The 18,513-nt window shown below is 42.3% G+C and overlaps 1 protein-coding gene across 2 annotated transcripts in view; it reads left to right on the forward strand.

Annotated features, from left to right (window-relative positions):
- The first annotated feature begins 1,547 nt into the window (after window positions 1-1,547).
- The window catches only part of PPP6R1 (protein phosphatase 6 regulatory subunit 1), a 58,659-nt gene continuing 41,693 nt past the window's right edge, over window positions 1,548-18,513 (forward strand). Inside the window, exon 1 of one of the 2 annotated variants that reach the window (XM_044447807.1) lies at window positions 1,548-1,685. The gene's annotated coding sequence lies outside the window, so the exon portion shown is untranslated. The remainder of the gene's footprint in view (window positions 1,686-18,513) is intronic. The other variant, XM_044447808.1, reaches the window with a different exon arrangement.

An 18,513-nucleotide genomic window follows, 5' to 3' on the forward strand; every position in this document is an offset into this window, starting at 1 on the left:
CTGTTCTTTGGAATTTTAAAGATTGTAATTTAGCTGGGGTTTTGCATATTGATGGTGGGGGGTTTTTTTGGTTGTTGTTGGTTGGTTTTTGTCATCAGTATGCTGCAGTAAAAGGGCCTTTCGCCTTGCTTTGCCACAAAATGCCAGAACAACTCAAAGTCAGGTGTACAAGATAAAACAGGCACAGTGACTCCTCAGGACAGTGGTAACTTGAAATTGGCTATAGTCCACAAAAGTTTATGAATCTCAGAATAAGGTGAAAATCAATGTACGTTCAGACACCAAAAAGTCCTATAATTTGCAGCATTTTGCAGGGAGTTGCAGGGTTTTTTTCCTGTTTAACTCTGCATAGGATTCCACCTTAATGTGACTAAATGGAAGGCCCCATACTGCAATTTAGGATTGCAGATTTTGCATTCCTAGATCTGGAGCATAGGAAATTTCATTACTTTTAACTGTGCATTTTCTACCCTAGACTGGCAGCAGCTCTTGCAGTTTCAGGTCAGATTGAATCTCCCACACTTTGGAGATCCCAGGAACTGAATCTGGGAATTTTATCCAAACCAAGTGTTGCAATATGCCCATGTGTGTGTGTTATCTACCTATACAGATATAACAAAAACGAGAAAAGGTGGATAACAACAGACTGACAGAACGAGAGCACAATCCTATGTATATTTAGGTAGGAAAAAATCCTACAACTCCCAGCATGGTTGACTGGGGAATGCTGGGAGTTGTGAGATTTATTTTACCTGTCTGTATGAAAGGTAGAAAACTTAACAGAAAGCCAGGGTCACAGGGAGGCTGCTCTCATTTGGAGGGGAAGGAGTCACGAGGGAGACAAGAATGGCTCTTCTAGATTTCTTTTTTCAACATTATATTTAGGGTGCAAAACCAGTTGGGTTAGAACAAAAAAAAGTCCCAGTAAATTATGCTAGGAGCGGTAGGGCTTCCCTCCTCGTCTAATTATGTATAAGCCTGCAAGTTTAGACAGGACCAAAAGGACTACAACTCCCAGCATACCCCAGCGAGAATGGGTGATTGGGGCACGTTAGGGGTTGTAGACTTTTTTCTATATAACCTTGCACTGAATTGCGTCTTAAATGCGTTACAAGCTGCCACAAAACTATAAACCTCGACAAAATTGAGAAAAAGAATAAAAGGGAGTGAGGGAAGCCGCAGTAAAGCCACAATCCCGTGCAACATTTACTTAGGAGCAAGTCCATTGCAACGAACTGGACTTGACACCCCATGAGCAAGCTGAAAAAATGCGCCCAGGAAAGACGGAAGATCCACAGGCGCATGCGCAGCTAGTTTTCCTCTTGCATCCCTCGGCGTAAGGGAAGGGAGGGGGAGAAGGCGGGCGAATGAAAGAGCTCGCGGAGGAGGAGCAAAGCGGGTTGAGAAAGCGCGCGCATTGTAAAACCTAAAAAAAAAGAAAAGGGAAAAAGAAGAGGAAGAGCCAATCAGGCAGCACAGGGGCGGGGCTAAGTGGGAGAAGGCGAAGCGGGGAAGGAAACAGCAGGTCGACTGCTGAAGGCGCGCGCGGGGGATTGTGGGATCGCGGCGGTGTGAGCAAAAAAAAAAAAAATAAAAAAATAGTGAAGAGAGGTAGAGCAAGCGAAACAGAGAAGTCCCCCGCCCAGAGAGCGAAGAAGGGGCAGGAAGGAGGGGGCTCGAGCCCGGTGAGAGCGGTTGGCGGTGGGGTGGGGGAGGGAGAGGAAGGGAGGAAAGAGCGCGCGAGTGGGTGAGTGGGGAGCTGTGTGGGAAGGAGCCTGCCGCCATTTTAGAGCTCCCTATGGGAGACCCTCCCCCTGTATACCCGCCCCCCCCCACAGACCCCAATTTGATTTCTGTCCCTTCCTTTCCCCGCCTCATAATTCCTCTTGAGGCCCACCTCTTTCACCCTGCCAGGTAACCAGCCAGCCAGCCAGCCAGCCTTCCTATTTCTTTCCTCCGCCTCTCTGAACTCGATGGCTTTCCTCGTCTCCTCTCCTTCTGTACCCTCCCTGGACATAATCAAGTGTCTTAAAATCTTAGGAACTACCTTTTGAAAAGAGCCACTTTCATTGCTTCTCTGGTACTTGAAAGTGGGCTGTGAAAGCAGCGAAGGAGGAAGGTTTCTCTCCTACCCCTTCTTTCCAAGACACCCAGATCATTTATCCACATCCCCCGAAGTTCAGGGAGGTTAACCTGAAAGTTATGATATATATACAAATCCATTTGAGCAGGATTGAAATTAATGCTATACAACCCTCACTTTATTAAAAAGTTAAATACTGACCCCCTAAAGCCATTCTCTGATCAGGTTTGTTATGGCCTTTTAAAAAGATTCATGGGAACAAACCTTGAAGATCTAGATTTTTGTGTGGGTGGAGTAGTGATTTCTAATGCATATTAGTGACTATACTACTCATTGTTGTTACTTTGCTTAGTTGGGTACAAGAGTGTGTTTCAGAACACATGGCCCTAGTTTTTCACTCCCCTGGCTTTGTGTGTTTTTCTTACAGCATCTAAACCTTTTCAAACCTTCTGTACCCTTCTCCAGCAAGCCTTTCCTCTTCCTACTGAACACCCACTGGTACCTATTCTGTATACTCCTACTTTTGTATAAAATTACTGATACCCTGTGGTTCACTCCTCACGAACAGTAATATGGCTTAGAATTGCTACATGTATTAAACTTCCCATTTTAAAGTGTAGAGGAAAGCATATCCATTCATATTATATAACACTCTTTAACCTCACTTCCATGCACAACAGCAAGTTTAAAGTGTGTTAATGGATAATTGCATACACATGAACCACTAATGCTTCCCTGCTGACTTTGGATAACCCTAAGGGCTATACCCAGGTTTCCTTTTTCGCAGGCATGTCCCACAAAAGCCTGATCGATCTTACAAGCTCCTTTTCCCCACCCCTTGTGTGGCTGTGTCATGCTTTCACTGAGGGATCCTGATTGCTTCTCACACTATTACCTTCTTCCCATAACCTTTTATTATCGTGGTAAGCTGCAAAAATGTGACTGTAATCTTGTTTCCTCACCAGTAATCACCAGAGATGGGTTTTATGAATTAGAAAAATAATAGTTCCATGGCTTGTTGAGGGCAGAAGTTATTTCCTGTCGTCTTCTGGGACTAGGCTTCTGTTTCTTCATGGTCACTTTCATCAGTGTGACTTTGAACATTTCTTCAATGTGTATACCTCAGTTGGAATATTTCATTCTTTTGGAAGTTGTTGCAGTAATTATTGGCTTCATCTGTTTCATTATCTCCTTCAGATGGCCCTAAGTAGCAAGGGGTGAAGGGTGGGACTGGGTTTTGTGTTTGCAAAAGGAAAGAATGGATGGATTTTACTCTGATATTAAAATACTAGCTGACTGGTATTTTGGAGATCAAGAAGGAATTGACCAGTAGCCCTGGTAGATTATGGTTTTTTGTTGTTTTGTTGTTGAACCATCTGACAGTGTGACTATCTAGTATTCTGCACTTTTGGAAACTAACCCGAGTAGTTACTTTGCAAAAAAACCATTAAATTGTGGGCAGATGTCTACTTCCTTTGTGCTTTCTAAGCAAGAGCCTGGAAGGGATTCCATTTCCTGTTCAAGCTTTATAGTTTAAAAAAAAATCATGCTGCATATCACACAGTTGTTTGAGGACCTGATGCTCTTTTGGTCTTTGGTATCAATAAAATAAATGAAACTAGAAAGTGCTGATTCACCAAAGTGAGACTGCAGGAATGCTTGTATATTGACCAAGGAAATACTGCTGAACAAATTACAGTCATCCAAGCATCTTCTGCCTGTATGTGTCTTTAAGTAAATGAGAGGCATTCAACTAGGTTCTGGAATGGGGTACTGGCTGTCTGGGAAATGTGTGAACTTAGGGCTGTGGAGAAAGTGAATGCTCTGGTATACATAGGCAACAACAGAAATTGCCTCTTGTACCTTGCATATAGTGACATTGTTCTTAGACAGGCATCCCCAATCTGGTATTCTCTGGATGTGTTGGTCTGCAACTTATACCTTGCCAAGCCACCATTGCCTGACCAAGGATGTTTGGTGTAGTCTGGAGGGCACCAGATATGTGAAGACTGTTGGACAGCGGGGAACAGCTAGAGACAACTCTGGAACATACAACCAAGTCTCAACTGCTGCTGTGACATAACAAGATTAAGGGAATTCTGTTGTTTAGGGTAAGTGCTTAGTTCTTCCTCTTCTTCCAGGGAAGGGTCTGACTAAATGGTGCTTTGGTCCCATTGTTTCCTGAGCTAAGCTAGTGCACTAAAAATCAGAACCTGTACTTGCTGTTGTTCAGTGCAACCTGCTATTATATTGAGACGTTGCAACAGCACATCATCAGAGAAGGGTGGGGAGAAGTTAGGTTTACTCTAGTGGAGATGTGAGGTGTGTGAATAAGCAAGTTTCGAATATGTTAAATCCGATTTAATTTTTGACTGCCTCTGTGTGATATCATACATTGGACAGGAACCAGACTAACAACACAGTATCATGTGTTCACTCAGAGGTAAGCCCTACTGTATTTATGCTTGGAGATAGGCATGCATAGGATTGCAGCATAAGTTGGAACCAGTGGGACAAGTTTGCCCTCAAGTTCACAAATTTCTAAGGTGATTTCTCCCTTTCCCCCTCACTGCAATCCTATGACAGTTCTCTTAGTTTAGAATTGGGGAACAGAAGTCCAGAAAGGTAGTGTATGTGTTTATGTTGCATACACCTTTTATTTTTCTTTGGAGAGATTAAATTATACACAGGGTATATGATGCTGCTCCTTCCCTTTTCCATTGATCTGCCTGCTATTTAGGACAATGCGAAAGGGGATCCAGCCTGCCTCTCTTTGTTCTGTTATGGTTACACTTGGGAGGTGAACTTTTCTCTTCTTACCTCAGATAGTTCCAACAGATGTCAGCTTGAAGAATTCTCTCTCATGTGCTCTCCCTGCTCTTTTTATTCCTTTTTTTAATTTAGAGCTTACCCTGTTGCAATAGTTCAGGCTACACAGTCAGTCATGGTTAAATCTAGGAGGTGTGCAGCTGCAGCCTGCTTTGACAGTTTTGGCAGAAGAGGCCTAAAACTAATCCCACTGCTACAATCAGCACATAAGGAAGTAATTGAAATAAGAGACTTGAAATTCCAACAAAGCTTCCCTTTTAGTACATTTTGATGGACAGCCTGGAATCCCAAGTGCTTATTTATTTCCTACAGCAGGTTTGATCTGGGGCAGAAATAATGCATGTTTTTATCTCTGTTCGAGCAGAGGGGATAAGGCCTTGTTACACATGAGCGAGATATAAGAGATTGTGCCATGGCAAATTAGCTCTTGTTCTGCCAAATGCTATTTCTTCCTAAGCCACACTATGGCTCTGTTGGAAGAAAGTGCCCACGCCAATCATTGCCAGCAAAATTCAAGTGATCTTTCTGCAAAGCTGAACTGTATTTATACAGGCCTTTTTTTACACAATCAAGATTCAAAGATTGTTATCCCAGTGTGGCTGTGGTAAGAGTAAGCCCTGTCTATAGAAATAAGGAATTCCCTGGCAGTTTCACCCTTTCTAAATACATTGGGTCATTCACAGGTCTGTTTCACACCATGTTTTTCCTGTCTCCACCTTAAATATAATAGGTGGCTGTAGCAAATATATATCATGCAGACGTGCTTGTCAGAAAGCCAGGATCTGCTATCTTTGTGGAAGACCTAGGCTTGCTTTGCCTTATGTGGCAAACAGCTCTGTATTTCTCCAGGAAGAAATAGCAGTGCACTTCATAAAATCACTTATACCAAGTTGCAAATAGCTTTTGCCTGCCAAGGAACGATGGCACTATGATGTCTAGAATTCTTGGCTGTCTCTCTGTTTGCTGGCCTTTTAAACCTAGAGAACAGAGAAAACTAGGAGTGCAGCTGTGGTTGGAGAAAAGCAGCACAGAACAACTGGGGCTGCAGGAACTGACTGTAAAAGATAGAATTGTAGCAGCAAGGGTTGAGGAAAGGGCTGTCTCATCTGGCTTCGGTTATTGCCCCTGGTGAGCTGGTGAGAGGTCTGATTACTTAGAAAGTGATCCCACCAAATAAATTACCTCTATCCAAGGAGGTAAGAATTGGACATTTAGGTACAGTGGCAAAAAAGAGTGGGGAAAAAGGTAAATTTTAGATGGTTAAAGGTCTTGGTGCATTAGCAGTGAGGGTGGTGATTTTCACCAAAGTGGTATGTGTGGGCCTATACTCAGCCTTTGATTCAAGTGTCTGCAAAGTCTACATTTCTTTTTAATATGTTTGCTAAAGCATAACAACTGTGATTTGTCATATGTAGGAGAGTCAATGGACTTGTAAATAGGTACTCATTACTTGCACTAGTGATAAGTAACAATAGCTGACCTTGCTGGCCAAGCCCAAAATTGCCAGCCCCCCTCACTGTCATACCTGAGGCAGGAGCACATGCAGTTCAGTGTGTAAAGCTGCCCCGCGTGGCTTCAGACAGCAGCAACCAACTCTTCCTCTGACCTGCCTTTTTTGCTGTAGAGCGACAGGGAGCTGGCATTGGCTCTTCATCTCCAAGGCCCTTTGCCTTGGCTGAACAGGTAAATGCTATTTTTTCTTCTTTAAACAACAACACCATCATCATCATCATCATCAACAACAGATTGTTAGGCCTTGTAGTGAAATACCATCAATGCACCACCACTTTTATCGCAGGCCTTGCCACCTTTCAAAAGTGTTTTTTGGCCCTTTCATGACTATCCCCCTCATGGCTTTTCCCTTGTCCCACTTCTCTTTAGCTGTCCTGTTAGCCCAACATCTGTCCCGGGTAAATTGGCAATTACATGTAAAACTATTCAGTGTATAAAAAAAAGAAGGGGCTCTGAGAAAGTCAGTATGGCTTCTGCATAGGAAAGTTCTACACTGCTACATTTTGGAGTTCCTTGAAAGCATTAACACGGATGTAAATTCAGAGAGATCCAGTCCCTTCATGTTTCACCTGTGGGCTTGGTGAAAGCGTCTGATTGGCTTTGGCTGAAAACAAGTTTGTGTACCTTGATGAGCTCCATTGTTTTCCCACCCATACACCCCTCTATCCCTCTCTTGTCCTTAATCTACACAGGTCTATGCTTTTCAGCCCATGCCAATTTACGATATAGCATATGGACTGATTCCTTGTGTTAGTTCTAACATCATTGTCCGTCAACAACTGTGGGGGGCTGGGTACAGAGGCTGAAACTCAGGAATGATGTCCACCAGAATACTAGGAAGGTGGAAGGAAATCTGGCTTTGTGATCTTTTCTTTAGGAGGTAAGATTGCTGTACTTTTCCATAGCCCCAAACTCTCACCCTCTTACCGCCGCCTTCCTTGGATGCCTGTACAGTGTTTCTCTCATCACTTCAGTCACTATGAATATCATTCCAGGTATTGCTAAACTCAGTACTTGACAGTTTGGATCAAAAACATAACACAGAATTTTCTTTTTTCCTACGAGACAATTGAAATTTTGTTCAGATTGCAGAATTTGTGTTTTCTGGTTACTGACACTTGCCACCTCACTGAGAAGTTTCCCTACCCTTTCCTTTACACATAGTAAAGACAGAGCAGCAGCATGCCTGCTTTTTCTGCATGCCTGCATTTGCTGATGGTGGTGGAAAAGTGACATTTGTGCTAACCTGTGCATTAGACCTGTGCATGTCTGTCTTGGGCCACGTGCATGGGTGCTCAGCTCAGGCTTTCAAATGCTAACAAAACCACCTTATTTCTTAGCAAGCCCTCCATTGGCTTTGGATTAATTGATTCTTCCCTTGCCTCTGGGAGGTAGTTAGCTGTGACTACTGTGGGACAGACTTCGGGGCTGTGGCTACCACCCATAGCTGCATCTCATGTTTTGACACAACTGTTACCTTGTGTGGCCTTTCTGTACTACTTGGTGGTGTTCTTGTGGCTGTCTACTAGAATCCTAATGATTTTCTGTGAAAACTCTTGGCTGGGGACAGGTGGGAGGATAACAGATACAAGTTGAAATGCCATAGAGTAAGGAAGAGTATTGTAGAAAAAACAAATCTCAACAGAAGAACTATCCCACCTAGCAAATTATACCAAATAAAATAGTATCTATGACTGTGGAATTGATCTCTGAGGTGGCTGGACTAGCATGAAGCTTGAAATATTGATCCCAGCAGAGGAAGCACATGTCCTTAAACTTTTTGCCAGTAGTGAAATTGGAAGCATGCAAAGGAGACTATCTTTTGCAATCCTGCGAGAAGAGGCACATGCATCAAAAACTACCACTGTATTTACTCCTAGAAATTTAAATGATGGATTTATATCCCACCTTCTTAGGAATACTTCTAAGGCTAATACAATAAGATAAAAGTATTTTAAAAAGTGGAAGATCAAAAATTAACAACCAATGAACTAGTAAAGAGCCAGTGTGGTGTAGTGGTTAAGTGCATGGGACTGGGACTGGGACTCAGACGACCAGGGTTCTAGTCCCTGCTCAGCCATGGAGCCAACTGGGTGACTTTGGGCCAGGCACGGACTCTCAGCCCAACCTACCTCACAGGGTTGTTGTTGTGGGGATAAGATGGAGGAGGAGGAGGATGTAAGCTGCCTTGAGCCCTTTGTAGGAAAAAGGCAGGATATAAATCCATAAATAAATAAGCAAGCAAGCAAGCAAGCAAGCAAGCAAGCAAGCAAGCAATAAAGCAATCCAATTACACTGAAAGCCTCAGAATAGGATGGGTATCTTGGTACCTAAAAGCTGGTAAAGAAGATCCTGGTTAAAATGCGGTGGGGGGGTGATCAACATTGTGGGTGCTACCAACAAAGGGTTCCTTATTTCAGTAGCCTAGCCTTACAAAGGAGGGAGTTGGGAGGTGGTGTGGTTGGTCAGGGAAGATAATGGGCCCTGCAAAAGCAAGAGAGACATGCACAGGTCTGTCAGGTTAGCACAAGTGAAGATCCGCTCATTTGGAGAATACTCAGCCCTGAGAACTATTGGTCTCTGTGTGTTGCTATTGTGCCTTCGGGCCCATTAATGGTAAAAAAAAAAAAAAAAAAAATTCTTCAGCATGTTTTCCCCAAGGATTTAGTCATCATCCTCCATATGTTCCTCACCTTTGCCCGCAGGTGAGGAACCTCTTTTGCAGGAAGGGCAGTTTTGCTCTAGGAAAATTTAGCAGGATTGGGCCCAGAGCAAAAGATGGGCAGAGTTTGTAATATTGCAGAATTACATAGTGTTCTTCCTCCCTCCCACACTCTCTCTGTCTACCAGAAATTCCTGGAGGGATGGTCCAGAGAGCATGGGGGGACCACAGCACCTGAAAGGCCACATGAAATTAGGCTGTGTTCCCCACCAGTGCTCTCAGGGGCCAAAATGTCCTTAGACCAAGCCCTTGTGGGCCAAGTAGGACCCCATCCAAACTGCATCCCGTCTTGACCTGACATTGGGTGCTGCAGTACTAATCACTTTTTGGCCATGCAAGAAGAGGCATGGCACTTCGTGCTTCTCTCTCTGAACAGAGAAAGCAATCTGGCTGATGCTTAGAAGGACAATTTGAGTCGGGCACCTACAGTGCTTATAGTAGGTGGCTCCCATTGAGCTATGAGCTGTGTAGACGAGTGTGAAGACACCCCTGTGCTGTCTCTCAGCCCCCATTGGGACAGTGAGTGGTGCACAGGGGAATCCCCTTCTCTCTGGTCAGAGGTCAGCAATAACATGTGGATTCCTCTCTCTGTACCGAGGGATAGGGTTTCAGAAAAGGGAGGGCCCTGTAGATTGGGCACCTCTGTGGGCATTATTAAATCTACAGGCTTCCCTGCTCTAGCCATAGTATCTACAGTTTGTCATTAAGACACTGGTTAAGAGCTGTGGTTTGCCCAGTTGTGTTTTGTCTCACTCCTTTTCATTTCTCAGGAACTTAATATTTGCTCTGCTTCAGAGTTTTGCTCAGGCCCAAATTCTTGGCATACTGTGGCTGCTGCACAGACATTTATGGGTCATCAGCCATGGTCTTCAGCAGGTCATGACACAGCGGCTGCCACCTGCTTAAGGCCAGTGCTAGTTCCACCTCTTTTCTACCTCGTCTGAACTTTGGCAGCTCTGCTTCTCTGGGCATGTGAGCTATTTTTTTAGCCTGCCACTTACAGAGATTTACCACAAAAAAACAAAAAACACAACCTTATTAAGGAAATGTGACCAGTTAGCTAAGCTTCAAAGAAATTGTGTAAATGACGTAGGCTGATCCTGCTGTTGGGATTGGGGTTGGAAGATTATGTGGGCTGCACTGTATAGCAGTGGATGAGTATGAGCATGGGTGCATAGGAGGAGGAGCATAAGTATCTCAGAAATATTAATGGCATTCCTATATCATAAGGCATATAGCCAGGCATAAATGAGAAAAACAAAAAGTAGCTTTGGAGGATGATTGAAACTGGCTAAGAAATGTGAATCTCTGTGCTTTGATTATTCTTTGATGTGCTTGCACTATGTAGAGTGTCTGTATTGAAACCATGGCAAAATAATGGCTTTGAGCCAGATATCTGGCTCTGTTTCCTATTAGTAAAATAGGAAATGGTGTTGCTCTTTGTCTTCTTGGATTCATAATCTGATTATCTGGAATGTCACCCAAATCTTACCTTAAAATTAAAGAGGCATGTTTCTTGACCTCATGATTGTGGAAGTCCTTTGGTAAACATTCAGGCAGTGTGCTCCATTATTTGTCCAGCAGAACTTTTCTGCCTGTGTGAAGACAATCAGGCTAGGGAAAGTTGAAGGCAGAAGCAGCAGCGGAACAGCAAATATGAGATGCACTGAATCCATAAAGGAGGCACAGCCTTGGATTTACAAGACCTGAGCCTTGGGCAGGAGATTTTGGAGGGCACTCATTCATAGAGTCACCATAAATTGGAGATTATTTGATGGCGTATACCAACAACAACATAGCTGTTCTCCCACAGTCTCCAGCTGGACTTTCCACCTCTGCCATTTCGCTACTACTTTGCATTTTTTTTAAATAATCCAGAGGTCTTGTACAAAATAAAACAAGAAAATGGAGCAGAATGAACAAACTTGCGCGAAAGTGCTCTTTATCTTCATAACTTGTTTGAATGTGCTACTTGGGATAGTTCGGTGCCTGGAATAAGCAGCCTTAAGGATAGTATTCAAACTCATTGACCTGGTTCGCATCTGGTAAGCAGCCATGGCAGACTGTTATATCACCAGAACCAGGTTTTTGCAGAGTGGCTTCTTTTTCATGAACAAGCCACCCTGGGAACGCATCCTGAGAAGCTGCCTACAGAGCCAAAAGGGCGGGGAGGGGGGACTCATGCTGCTACTTTTTTGTGATCACCCATCCACCAAATGCTGAAGTGGCATTGTGGAATGACTGTCACTTGTTCTGCCTGAAATGTGCAACTTTGTGGTTTGGTTTTTCCCAAGTACACAAGGATCACATTGCCAACATGGAGTTATTTTTCTCCCTTTTGGTATGCTTATCCCTTTGGCTTTATTCCCCCATTTCCAGTACTGCTTTCTTGTGCTACTGGCTCTCCTTTCTCTTACTGTTATTTTCCCCTCTGGTCCTTCACAGCTTTATGCAAATGAGCTGATAGGCAACTTTGTCATATAAGTATTCATATTGGATTGCTGTAAATGTGCACTTCTGAAAGACCAGCAAAATAATGATCTTTAAATATTGCAACCCCAATTATGCATTTTTGAGGCTTCAATTTTTTAAGCTAGGGAACAAATGACAGCCTTTCCAAGTGCTGCATTGGCATTGGTGGAATGGTACTAGCTGGTAAGATTGTGAAAAGCCTATAACTCGAGCTTGTTTGCTGCTCTTTCTGAGCAGCTTTCTAACTGTTTGCAGTGACCCATAATAAAATAGCCTTGCCAGGTTTAGATGACACCACAACCCGTTGTGTGCAAGAACAATCCTAAAACAAGCCGTGGATTCTCAAAGTGAAAAATAAGCCACCCTGAAGAAACTGCACCTGAATTAGGCCACACAGCAACTCACCTAGTTGAGTTAATGGTTGGTTAATGTGGTAGGTTCTTGTGACATGCACACCAGATTATAGTTTTATATCTAAATTGAAACAGATACCACAATGTATTTTAAACTATGAGTGCACTGATTTAATACATCTGTTGCTTGGCCCAGACACATAGAAGTATCATGCAGGGTTAGAATCTTTCTGATCAGACCCTCAGTTGCTCTCCAGTGGCCTACCCTGAAAACTGGGTTTAGGTTGTCCTTGGCGATACACTATTTGGACTACTGTTTCATTTGTTTAAGACCTTTGTTTGCAAACAATGCAGAATCCATATTTGTTATATTTACTAGTATCAGTAGTATGCAGATGTTCTGTCAAAACTCCCGTCAAGAGACAAGTGAATTTTAGAGATTTGTAATAGTCTTCTTTTGGAAAGGAAATAGCACTGACATCTTAAATCTGAGCCTGAGCAGCTGCTTTCTGCTTTGCTTTTCCCTACATGCAGTCTTGAAGATGGGTGTAGCAAGGTGGTCAAAAGATGATAATCTCTTCTGACTTGGGAATACTTACCAGCATATGAAACTGACCAGCTTCTGGGAGTAGTGCTAAATAGGGTTGAATTCACACCTGCAGTATAAAGGGCACTTTTAATAGATCTTAGATGATAATAAGCTCCAGCACTCCTACTTACACTGGAAGAGGAGTTCACATGTGGAGGCAGCAAGAATGCAGATTTGCCTCTTTAAAATAAGTGATTACTTGCATGGTAAGATGCATGTAGAAAGACAGTGTTCTCCAAGGTGGCAAGTTCACCTTTACTATCATGTAAAGCTTTATATTTACTGAATTGATTCTAAATCTGTTGTTTTCAGCAGATTGCCTCTGACAAAGGAGCTCTTCATTCTGGAAGCTATTAGCTTCACTAATTAAACAACATTGGCATCTTTGAAAATGCACTCTCTTTTTTTGCATTCTGTCCTGTTTTGGTGCTTCCCATTTGGTTTTTGCTTATTTGCATTCTGAAAAGCAGAACCTAGGAGAGTTAGGTTTCCTTACTTAACAAAACTGGATCTAACTTCTAATATAACAATCCATATTTTTTTTGTTGGTTGAAGTGGAGTTAATGGATATGCCATCCTAGCTTGGCATGCTGAAGTTTAACATTTTGGCCAGTTCTCCCTCATTTCCCTGTCCATTTTCAATTTCAAATTTGCCATCCCATCAAATGGCACCAGATGGGCCATTTAGTCCAAGCTCATCTTCTCACCATCTCTCAGCCCACTTTGTGTAATGCAGCCCTTTATATCAAATAAATGTGCTGCTGCACTTCAATTACTTTCAGTGGACTCTGAAAGTGATTTTTTTCCAGTTGAAACATAGGCCTTAATTTCTGGTTTTCCAACTGCTCTAGCTCAGGGTAATTTTGGCCCAACTCCCATATTCCTTGACCATTGACCATTCTGGGTGGGCTCACAGAGGCTGTATCCTGAATATATATATGGAGGACACTCAGTTGCCTATCACTTCTCAAGCTTAAACCTGAAAGATTAGCACTTGGAGCAGGGTCAAAATATGAAGTGATCAAGTCTTTATTTAGAACTATACACAGTGGAACTTGAGTATTACTGAACTGAAAAAGTACTAATAGATCAGTGCTTTTATTTGTGGTGCCTTTGCAGAACCAAATTTGTGCCATTGTTTGCTATGTAATTCTTTATGATCTGAATTGAGCAAGAAATTTTTAAGCTGATAGGGGAGTATGTCCAAAGACAATGCTGAAATTTAAAACCATATTTCTACAATCTAACCCTGTTAAAATTCTGACAGGGTGGCCACATCTGCAGAGAAGTTGCAAAGAAGCTGAGGAAGAAGCTTGCTGAGGTTTAATTTGGTAAACTGTAAAGATGCAATATGGTATGCAACTTGCCTTTCACAGGGTTGCATTCAGATTAAGTTGTATTTAGAGTAGACCAATTTAAATCCCTGGGATTTAAGCTAGTCATAACTAATTTAAGACCCATAAGTTTCAATGGACCTACTCAAAGTGTGACCAAATTGTAATTTAGCCCATTGTGTGTGCACTTATACATTTGAGGAGGAAATGTTTTGATTTTATTTTGGATTTTGTAGATAGTACACATTTTTGTAACCATAGCTGCTAACTTGTTTTAACTTACTATTGTAATGATTATCATGACTGAAATAATATTAACCACAAACAGATTTATTTGAGACACAAGTAATAAATATTAGCCTAAACTACCACCTGTTCTAAATGGTAAATTCCTTGATCTACAGTGGTATAAAACAGCTTGCATAATTATACTGGGGGTAAAGATCAGTTATTGGGGTAAAACCTTAAAACACAATCTCAGTTATGCCTCATCTGACTTACTAGGAAATCATTCCAACCTTTTGCACTGCACTGTTTAGTCATTTATTGATTAAATGCATTTAATTAAAAAATTAGTTCCATTTCACCAGAAAGCTGACTTACATTTATTTCTAATTAAAAGTCTTATGTAGTGGTCATGATAGCTGTTCCAAGTGTTCTGTTCCTCCTTGGTCAGTCTCTCACAAAAGTCTATGTTTGCTAAAGCCTTAAACATGAGGCAGGCTTGTGTTAAACAGGTTTGCATTATTTTGTTCCCATTACAGAATCTGAGTTTTCTTGTTGTAAACTCTGACTTTACATGCCTGACCTGATTTGGTTTCTCAATGTTTGGCATGGTTGTTAAAGGTAGAGCCAGCTGTTTCTTAGTCTTGCAATGTTGTCTGGTTCTTGTTGCTCCCTATTCCCAAATATCACAAGCTGAAAATGTGTTTCCATACCCTGAGGGTGCAATTGTTTTTCCATTTTTCAGGACACTTTAGTTTGAGATGAATGGAGCAGAGTTAAATGAGCTCCTCCATTGAGATTTTAAAGCAGAGAAAAGCTACAAAAAAGGAAATGTATTCAATGTATTTTATCATGTTGTAAGCCGCCCCGAGGTTTCGGCAAGGGGCGGCATAGAAATGTTATAATAATAATAATAAAAAAAAACACAGCTCACTTGCGTTGCTTACTGACTCCTAAAGTGGAAAAGCAACTTTCTACATACTCTTGCTTAAACAAGAGTGGCAGTGACTTGGTTCACACAGTGCAGTACACCATTTGGGAATTTTAATAATGCACTGTCCTTGACGGACAATCAAGCACAGCAGGGGTTGTTTCTTCCTTCCACTCTCCCTCTTCCTCTCTTCTCAGTCTTCCTGCCATGTCCCAGGGTACACAGCAGGAGAACCAAGATGTTCCCTTAACCATGGCTAGTCCTCTCTTGCCTTTTTGAAAAAGGGTCCCTGTATTATTCATATTTAGGATAGTGAGGGTACCCAGGGCCACATGCTTTCCTCACCCTAAATTCTGCTGCTTTCCACCCACCCTACCTTTAAAAAACCTGAACAAGGACTACAAAATTGCAATTTGACATGGACATTTGACTACATGGACAGTGTGTGCATGCCAAATTCCAACTCTGGAGCCTACTGCTAACTTTTAAAACTTTTTTAAGGGTGAAAGTGTGGGGAAAGCACACTTTCCAGTAGCATCCTCTGGGTTTTTGAGGGGTGCTAATGTGCCCCTGGGTCATTCACACTTTCTCACGTGTGAGTAACATAGAAACAATAGAACCCCACAAAAACACTGAAGGAAAAGTCCCTTTCAGTTTTACTCCTTTCCAGGTTTTTTTTTTTAGGGTATGAAGAAGCCCTGGCTTTCCCCTTTGTTTGCACTTTACCCTGGCTAAGAGAGCACCTTGAGAAGTGCTATTTTCCTAATGGAAACCCTGAGGCTGGGTGGTTTAAAGAGACAACACTTTCTCCCCACATGGAGGTTTCCTCATGTTTTGAAGTGCCTTCCCACTCCTAGCAGTAGAGTGGCACTGGGGGATTCCAGGGCTAGCAGACCTCCCCAAAAGAAGCTTGGGCATCACATTACAAAAAGGGGAGAAATTGCCCCTTTCGATGAAGCACAGTATCCTAATCATACTTTGTCATGTTGGCTCCGTGCATAGTGGAGGGAGAAAACTTGAATTTTTAAAAGTTGCCATAAAAGGCAGTCCCCTTTTATTTGGGCTGGGCATCCTTGAGAGGGGCATCTCATGGATGGCCCAAAACAGGATCAGGAGAAACACCTTTAAATGTGACTTTTACCATCTTTAAAACAAAAAGGGAAAGTGTAACATGTGGCAGTAAATGGCTTGCCATGGCTCAGGGGACATCTCAGTGGTCCTGTAGCATCCCATGGGATACTGCAGGAAGAGTTGGTGGGAGGAACAAGAGGGAGGACTAGGCACACAAACCCTGCTGTACCTGGTCCTCTGCCAAGCACAGAATAATTTTACCTGCAGTGCATGGTTAAAATTCCCAAGGGGTTAAACATGTCATGCCAACCCTTCCAATGGGTGCAGTCAGATTAAGTTTGTTGCACTTGGGTCCCAGAGAAGTCAGTAGAACAAGTTAATTGTGGCAATTTTTTTTACATTGACTTCTGTGGCACCAGAGTGTATCTAATCAAATCTGGATCCAACCTGCTCATATGTCTCATTGCATTTACACATAAATTACTAGTCCACAAGAATATTTATCTAAACAAATAAACCTCTGTAGGCCATAGGGCCATGAATTGCTGAAGTGATGGAGAAGCCACACTTCTCTAGTTTATGAAAACTTCTCTGCCTGGTTGCCTAGAGGTATTTCTTACTTTTCACAGGTGGGTAAGCTAAAGATCTGTTGATGTTTCTTTAGCATCTTTTTTGAAGTATGGAGGGACACTTCCATAGTTTTGGGGTAAAGTACTTGCTTTGCATGTAGAATTCCCCAAGGTTATTTCATGGCATCACCACATGCAAGTGGGAATGAGCTGGGAAAGATCTTTTTCTCCTTGGGCAGCTGCTGTGAATCTTAGAGGCCAATACTGAGCTGGATAGCCAGAATAAGACCGTTACATGTTAGCTTTGATGTAGTACTAGTAAACTTACTCTCTGTGTTTGTGTTAAGGGTCCTCTATTAGCAATCAAATGCTTTTGATGAATTCTCAGAAGCTCAGTTCAGAAACTCCCAAACTTTGGTTTCAGCTTCCAAGCATATACCTGGCATATAGTTCAGAGCTGCATATTGGCCATCATTTTCTGCTCTCCCAGCAATGGTGACGCTTTATCCATGGCAGACCTATTTGTTGCGCTTGTTAGTTAATTTGTGACATTGGGGTGGTTCAGATGGAATAGCCAAGCAAACTTGTCAGTGAGGACCTCTTCTTATGTGTGAGCTGCTACTAGCCCCGTGCACTGTGATGTTCTTTAAAATGGAATAAAAAGGCTTAAACAGCAAGGGTTTCGGAATCCTTTCTCTGCTTGCTTTCACATCTGCCGACCACTGCACTCCCTTCACCTTGCTGGATGTCCTCACTTCCTTTGTGGAGTGGTTAAAAGTGCATCTTCTGTTCGTTCATCTGGTGTTGCTTGGCACAGGTAAGAAGAAAGTGGAGAAATTACCTGTGCCTCTAATCTTGATTTCAAATGCTATTTATGAGTAGTAAAGACACTTTCATGCCTTGTTAAACAGTGACTGTGTTGACTGGATTACAAATTGTCCAACCTTATTATTGGAGGACTTGGGCTATAAACATGCCCACAGCCAAGGTAGCAAAAAAGAATTAGCACAGTAAAGGAATATTTTAAGTCGTAACTGTATAAACAGACTAGATTGGAAGATGTATTTTGTCTTATACATCCTATTGAAATAAGAAAGATGGCAAACACAATAACATTTGTGGAGATGGAGATAACTTTGGAAAGCATGCTAAGGCAAAGAACTCATTCAGCTCAAATGTGATTTTTAAACTCTAATAGGGACTCTAATATAATGTTCACTTATTAGAGCAGTATGTGTGTCACTAATGCTTCAGCGTCAAATGTTTCTACAATGAGTAGGGTATTTTCCAGTTCAGAACTGAATTGGCTCTGAATTGGAGAGCCAGTGTGGTGCAGTGGTCAAGAGCTGGGACTGGGACTCAGACGATCTGGGTTCGAGTCCCCGCTCAGCCATGGAGCCAACTGGGTGACTTTGGGCCAGTCACAGACTCTCAGCCCAACCTGCCTCACAGGGTTGTTGTTGTGGGCATAAGATGGAGGAGGAGAATGATGTAAGCTGCCTTGAGCCCTTTGTAGGAAAAAGGCAGGATAAAAATCATAATATAATATAAATTTAAATAAATTGCATAAAGTCATTTAATGTTGCATTCTTGTACTCAATCCAGTTGTCTATCTAATCATCTCTCTCAGTTTGGCTCGGGGAATTTCTCTTGCAAACCACTGGGGATTTTTCAAACCTGTTAAGTCAATTTTAGCACAAATGTGTGTTTTAGAACAGGGACTTTTCAAACTTTCAGGCAAATACCTGATGAAAAGGGAATTAAGAGGGCAAATATCCTATTTGTATTTGGCTGACACACAAGCTGCTTTCACCTTATATTAC

The sequence above is a fragment of the Varanus komodoensis genome, unplaced genomic scaffold (genome assembly GCF_004798865.1).
Source record: "Varanus komodoensis strain SLA01 unplaced genomic scaffold, ASM479886v1 scaffold53, whole genome shotgun sequence".
Classification (NCBI taxonomy): Eukaryota; Metazoa; Chordata; class Lepidosauria; order Squamata; family Varanidae; genus Varanus; species Varanus komodoensis.